General features: G+C 40.6%; 1 non-coding gene across 1 annotated transcript; it reads right to left on the bottom strand.

Annotated features, from left to right (window-relative positions):
• Positions 1-292: 292 nt before the first annotated feature.
• On the bottom strand, positions 293-398 carry LOC142530236 (small nucleolar RNA R71). Its single transcript, XR_012816077.1, has one exon. It is a non-coding gene; the product is annotated as a small nucleolar RNA R71 (small nucleolar RNA).
• Positions 399-5,897: the final 5,499 nt, after the last annotated feature.

The raw sequence follows: 5,897 nt of genomic DNA, 5'->3' as shown, positions 1-5,897 counted from the left end.
AATCACTTTGAAATCAAGCCAGCTATAATTCAGATGATTCAGAATACAGTCCAGTTTGGAGGATCTGCAGTAGATGACCCAAACACGTACATAACAGATTTTCTGGAAATTTGCAATACTTTTAAATTTAATGGAGTTTCTGATGATGCTGTTAGGTTGCATTTATTTTCTTTCTCCTTACGTGATAAAGCTAAAGCATGCTTAAATTGTTTACCTATAGGTTCGATTACCACATGGGAGGACATGGCGAAAGTGTTTCTCATCAAATACTTTCCTCCATCAAAGACCATGAAGCTGCGGGTAGACATCACTATATTTGCACAATTCGAGCAGGAGTCTTTATATGAAGCATGTGAGCGTTTCAAGGATCTATTACGAAGATTCCCTCATCACGAACTGCCACTTGGGTTAGTTGTTCAAAACTTTTACTATGGCTTGCTTACTCATAATCGTACTATGATAGATGATGGTGCATGTGGAAACCTCTTGAGGAAAACTGCTGAGGAAGAATATGAGTTGTTGGAGGAGATGGCTGCTAGCAGCTATCATCCTCAATCTGAAAGGAACAACCAGCGGAGAAGTGCAGGAGTCCACCAGGTAACTGACCTTTCTGCTATCACTGCACAGCTTGATGTTTTGAACATGAAGTTGGACGGTTGAATATGGGTGGCACGGCTATGCGTCTTCAAGAGATATTTTGTGAAAAATGCGGAGGAGAACACTATGTTACGGAATTTAAAGATGGAAATCCCTTTTATGTGAAAGAAAGGGAACCAATAAATCAAGTGGGAGTCCAAAACCGTCCAAGGAATGACCCTTATTCGAACACATACAACCCTGGATGGAGGAAACATCCCAACTTCTCATGGGGTGGCCAAAACAGGAAGAATCGACCACAAGGATGACAACAATATGGGAAACAACCACTGTACTGATCTGACCTTCCTAGAGAAAAAAAGTCCAATTTAGAGCATTTGATGTCTAAGTTTATCTCGTCCACTGAAACCAGACTCCAAAATCAAGATGCATCGATAAAGGGGCTGGAGAATCAGATTAGACAGTTAGCAAAGATGATAGCTAATAGAGAGCCGGGCACCTTGCCATGTAACACAGAGACCAATCCAAAAGAGCAAGTGAAGGCCATCGAGTTGAAGAGTGGAAAGATCTTAGGGGCTAGAGGGACAGAAAAAACTCAAGTACAGGGTGAACAGACTGAGTCATCAAAAGGTAAGTCTTCCAACTCAACACCAGCACCCACTACACAAACTAAAATTGTTATCCTTCCAAAAAAGGCAAAATTAAATGAACAATTCGGTAAGTTTCTTGAGTTATTTAAAAAATTGCATATCAATATTACTTTTACCGATGCTTTGAAGCAAATGCCTAGTTATGCCAAATTTCTGAAGGACATCTTAGCAAACAAGAGAAAATTGGAGGATCACATGGCGGTTAATCTGACTAAGAACTGCTATGCATTGGTACAAAACAAGATCCCACAGAAACTGAAGGACCCAGGGAGTTTTTCTATTCCTTGCGTGATTGGTGATATTGTATTTCAAAAAAATTTGAGTGATCTTTGTGCGAGTATAAATCTTATGCCGTTATCTGTATTCAGGAAACTCGGATTAGGAGAACCTAAGTCAACACTAGATGTCCTTGCAACTAGCAGACAGATCTGTCAAACACCCGCGAGGAGTCATAGAGGACGTCTTGGTAAAGGTGGACAAATTCCTATTTGCTGCAGATTTTGTGGTACTTGACATGGAGGAAAACGTGGAGATGCCGTTGATTCTAGGGATACCATTCCTTGCGACTGGCAAGGCCCTGATTGATGTTCAAGGAGGGAAGTTGAGATTGCGAGTGAGCGAGGAAGAAATTACTTTTTACGTCTTTAATGCTCTTAAGCACACACTGTACACTGATAACTGTTTTAGAATTGATGTTGTGGACTCACTTGTGTGTAATTTTTTGCAGGATCCCATGAAAGACCCATTGGAAGCCACCCTCACAACTGAATTGAAGGAGAAAGACTTGGATGAAGAAATAGCTGAAATAGTGGCATATTTTAATGCCAACCATCCATGGAGAAAGTCAATGAGAACGAGATTGGATCATTTAGGAGAGCAAAAAGATTTGACCCCTCCAAAGTCAAGCATCGACGAACCACCGACGCTTGAGCTCAAGGCATTACCTCCGCACCTAAAGTACATATACCTGGGTGAGAATAACACTTTACCTGTCATTATTTCTGCAGCTTTGACAGATGCTATGGAGGAAAAATTGTTGCAAGTTCTCAAAGAGCACAAAAAGACATTTGCTTGGATGGTGGCAGACATCAAGGGAATAAGTCCATCAATCTGCATGCACAAAATCTTGATGGAAGAAACCATTAAGCTTCTCGATGCAGGTATTATCTATCCTATTTCAGATAGTGCATGGGTAATTCCTATTCAGAGTGTGCCCAAAAAAGGTGGGATTACGGTGATCACTAATGAAGAGAATGAACTTATTCCCATGAGGACAGTTACGGGGTGGAGAGTGTGTATTGAATATAGGAAGTTGAATGATGCCACTCGTAAGGACCACTTTCCTCTGCCCTTTATTGATCAGATGTTGGATAGACTAGCGGGGCATGAGTTTTACAGTTTTCTAGATGGGTATTCGTGGTATAATAAAATCACTATTGCACCTGAGGACCAAGAGAAAACCTTTTTCACTTGTCCTTATGGAACTTTTGCTTTCCGCCGTATGCATTTTGGTCTTTGTAATGCCCCTGCTACGTTTCAACGTTGCATGACTGCTATATTCCATGATATGATTAAAACATTTCTTGAAATATTTATGGTACAAGAGGGAATTGTTTTAGGGCACAAGGTTTCGGAACAAGGGATTGAGGTGGACAAAGCAAAAATAGAAGTCATAAAGAACCAACCACTACCAGCCTCAATAAAGGGAGTTAGAATTTTTCTAGGCCACGCCGGTTTTTATAGGCGTTTTATCAAAGATTTTTGAAAAATTTCCAAACCTCTATCCTTTTTACTTACGAAAGATGTATCCTTTGAGTTTAATTCTAACTATCTGCAGGCATACGAGGATCTAAAGGAGCGCTTGGTGATGACTCCTGTGTTGGTGGCACCAGATTGAGATCTACCCTTTGAGGTCATGTGCGATGCCAGCGATACTGCGTTGGTGTTGTCCTTGGCCAAAGGTGGAACAAGGTATTTCATATTGTATACTATGCAAGTAAGACTCTAGATGAAGCACAATTAAATTATGCCACCACGGAAAAAGAATTACTTGCAATAGTATTTGCACTTAACAAGTTCCATTCATACCTTGTTTTGTCGAAAGTAATTGTGTTTAATGACCACTCTGCCCTTAAATATCTGCTTGCTAAGAAAGAGGCCAAACCACGATTGCTTAGGTGGATATTACTTCTCCAAGAGTTTGACCTCGAAATAAAAGATAAAAAAAGTGTAGAAAATGTATTAGCTGATCATCTTTCTACGCTAGAGCACGTTAGTAAAAATTGTGAAAACGATGAGATAGATGATTGGTTTCCGGATGAATAGCTGTTAGCGGTGGTTTGAAAACTTTGTGAATTTTCTTGTTACAGGCTCAGCCCTCCCCCCCAAATTTAACATTTCACAAAAGAAAGAAATTCTTTTCAGACGTGAAATCTTATTTTTTGGAGGAACCCTTCTTGTTCAAAATATGTGCAGATTCTATGATCAGAAGGTGTGTTGCAGAGGAAGAGTTTGGTCAAATTCTCAACCATTGCCATGACCGTGAGGTAGGTGGTCATTTTGGACGAACAAAGCCGGCATCTAAGGTACTTGAATGTGGATTTTATTGGCCAACCCTCTTTAAAGATGCTCGTTCTTATGTGCTAGCCTGTGATAAATGCCAATGGACAGGTAACATCTCTAACCGTCATGAAATGCCTTTAAATAATATCATTGAGTATGAGGTTTTTGATGTGTGGGGAATAGACTTCATGGGACCGTTTCCCAGCTCATTCACGAAAAAATATATTTTGGTGGTGGTTGACTATGTGTCGAAGTGGGTAGAGGCAGAAGCATATGCCACTAATGATGCTCAAGTGGTCCTGAAATTTATAAAGAAATTTTTTTTAACAGGTTTGGGACACCACGAGAAATCATTAGTGATGGTGGCACCTATTTTTGCAACAAACTCTTTGAAAAACTTTTGAGAAAATACGGTGTCACACATAAAATCTCTACCCCCTATCACCCCCAAACAAGGGGTCAAGTGGAAGTGTCTAACCGAGAGATCAAGTGGATTTTAGAAAAAGTGGTAGGTGTCAGTCGAAAAGATTGGTCTGTAAAGTTAGATGATGCTCTTTGGGCATATAGGACTGCGTTCAAAACACCTATAGGCACTACACCATATGGGTTATTGTTTGGTAAAATGTGTCATCTACCTGTAGAGTTAGAGCATCGGGCATATTGGGCTACGAAAGCACTAAACTTTAACTTTACTGATGCAGGTGAACGAAGTCTGCTTTAACTAGATCAGTTGGAGGAATTCCGGAGATTTTATTGTCATAATGCATAAAATGGTATTTTTAAGGAATATTCAAGTGACGATCGAGGAACGGGGACCGAGGGCTGAAAAATGTAAAAATGTTTTGTTAAATAATTATTTTAATTATTTAAAATATGGTCGATGCTTTTTAGTATTTCTGAAAATAAAGGGGTTTTGACGTAATTTTATACGCCGGGACATAAATTTTATCGGTTTTGGTTTTCAACTAAAATACAAACTTTTTGGCAACCCGGCTAATAAATTCACATACTTAATTAAATAAAAACTTTGTTAATATTTTAATCGTGTCCTAAATAAACTAATGGGCCCAATTAGATGGCTTAATAGGACTAAAAAGCCTTGAAGGTGATTAACTAATATATAAAGTATTGAATAATTAAAACCCTAGTCTAGTTTAGACAAAAATAATCGGCCACACACTTCACTTTTCTGAAAACACTCCCCACCCCCCTTGCATAGCACTACACACAAATTGGAGAGGGTTTTCGAAAGGGCAAGCAAGAACATGCCAAAGTCGCGTCCCGTTATTCGTCGTCAACGATTATTCGAGCGTATAATACGCAAAGGCACACCTTAATCTCTTTTGCTCATCCATCATATCATATTATTGTTGGAATTTTTGCATTCACGAAAAACATGAAGTTATTTTCATAAGTTTCGGTTATTACATGCACTCATGAGAAAACTTAGGATTTTTTTTATGCAAATTCATGTTTTATCACGTGAAGGGGCTGCCATGGTCTTAGGTTATAAACTGATAATGTCTATACATGAATTAAAGTCCTAACTAATTCACCATACTCACTAAGTCGAAGGGAAACAAGCAGAACAGATTGAAGCCGTGAGTTTCTGTCATGTACTTGGGGCGATCGGGTTCCTTGTGGTAGAGGGCTGGAGGGTCACGGCTTGGGCTAGGGCTCTGGCTAGGGATGGGTTTGAGTCAGGGGTAGAGTCCTAGCCATGCTAGGACTCGAGCTGGATAGCTTGGGAAGAGTCCTTGTTGACAAGGACACTCACCCGAGAAGGTGAAACAGCGCGCAGGGGCAGCGTCTGTGCAGGGCTTAGGGGCTTGGTCTGAGGACTTTGGGCTGGGCCAGGGGGAGACCTTAGGGTTCTAGGTAAGTTCTTGTTAGGTTGTTTCGGGGCTGGGTTCGTTGGTAGGGCCAGGAGAGCTTGATCAAGTGTCCTTATCCAACGAGGATTTCTCGGCCAACTTAGGGTGAGTGAGGGAGGCCTTCGTTTTCCATTTGGGGGAGGTTTCCGTGAGTTTCCTAGGTCCAGTAGGGTACTCGAGCATGTAGAGCAGGTTCTGGTTCATTATGGTCCGG

Source organism: Primulina tabacum, chromosome 16 (assembly GCF_025594145.1).
Source record: "Primulina tabacum isolate GXHZ01 chromosome 16, ASM2559414v2, whole genome shotgun sequence".
Lineage (NCBI taxonomy): Eukaryota > Viridiplantae > Streptophyta > Magnoliopsida > Lamiales > Gesneriaceae > Primulina > Primulina tabacum.
Note: the sequence above shows the minus strand (reverse complement) of the source record. Positions and strands in the feature narration are given on the sequence as shown.